General features: G+C 39.1%; 1 non-coding gene across 1 annotated transcript; it reads right to left on the reverse strand.

The window, feature by feature from the left end:
• Positions 1-605: 605 nt before the first annotated feature.
• On the reverse strand, positions 606-678 carry TRNAQ-UUG (transfer RNA glutamine (anticodon UUG)). The gene has a single exon. It is a non-coding gene; the product is annotated as a tRNA-Gln (tRNA).
• Positions 679-1260: the final 582 nt, after the last annotated feature.

Genomic DNA, 1260 nt, shown 5'->3' on the forward strand with positions numbered 1-1260 from the left:
CAGCATAGTTTTAAGGACGTACAAATTGGAATGTGACAATTTCAGAGTTCCTCATTCATAAGAAGTCTGTGAGATAGTATCTCAGAAAGATCTCAAGTTTATAGCAAAAATGGTTGTAAGGGTGATTTTTACCACACAATTGCAACTAGGTGCCTCAATCTGCAAGAGACCAGTCCTTGACAGATTACACAACTGGGGCAACAGCAAAGGCAGCAATTGTGTCAATCCTTTATGATTTTTCTCTAGTACTATACTTTTTCTGAGGGACAATTTGCATTTTTCCTGGAGAAAATCATGGAGCTTCTACCCATGCATAGTTTCTGCTTTCTGCACACACACACTCCCTGCACTGCATCTACCCACAGTTCTTTTAAGAATGATTGTGCCGTGTCATATTGTTGCATACGTATTGCATATCCGTGGCATTTATGAAGAGGTACTTTGGTATGGCAGAAAGACAGAAAAGTAGCAATGCTGAAGGCATAACGTGACTGATTGTGCAGTTTGCATTGGGCTTTCTTAATGAGTGAGAGCGAAAGGAGTATTGTAAGAGTGTGTTTCCAGTTTGTATGTAAAGATAAGTTGGGTGCTGTGAGAAAAAGACTCAACCATGAAGGGACTCGAACCCTCAATCTTCTGATCCAAAGTCAGACGCCTTATCCATTAGGCCACCTGGTCATTGACTACAATATGTTTGGCTGTTTAGGGTTAGGTGGTATGAATGGATGTGGAACATATCAATTACAGGTGCGCAGGACAGGATCCCATACCGTTCTTCATCTTCTTTCCATCAAAGGAGTTTTTTCAAACAATATCTAGATAATTTCCAAAGTTTCATATCTTATGATGTGCTTTTTTGCCGTTAATCCTCCTTTCTTCTTTTATTGAATACTCTGTTTTATGCTGCAATGGTATTTTTGGATTATTTGAAAAGAGAATGAAAGTGCTTTGACAGTAGTTCAGACTTCCCATTTCTTGACTTGCTAATTTGCTCCCTGAATTAGCTTTTACAAGTGACATGAACAGGGCCTTGACCTAAGCACGTACCTGAAAGCCTGTCACCACCTCTAGAAATAAAATTCACAGCAGCTCAAAACATTCATTTTGAAAGAGAATATTTCAAGTGAGTCCAAGTTTAATTTCAATAAAGAAAGCTGTATAAAATGAGACGCTGCACATTTGGGTAACCAGCATGACTCTTTTCAGTGAAGAAGTGGAATGGTTCTGTTGCAATATACTATCACCCTGGAAAGCTGCTAC

This window comes from Pleurodeles waltl, chromosome 4_1, assembly GCF_031143425.1.
Source record: "Pleurodeles waltl isolate 20211129_DDA chromosome 4_1, aPleWal1.hap1.20221129, whole genome shotgun sequence".
Classification (NCBI taxonomy): Eukaryota; Metazoa; Chordata; class Amphibia; order Caudata; family Salamandridae; genus Pleurodeles; species Pleurodeles waltl.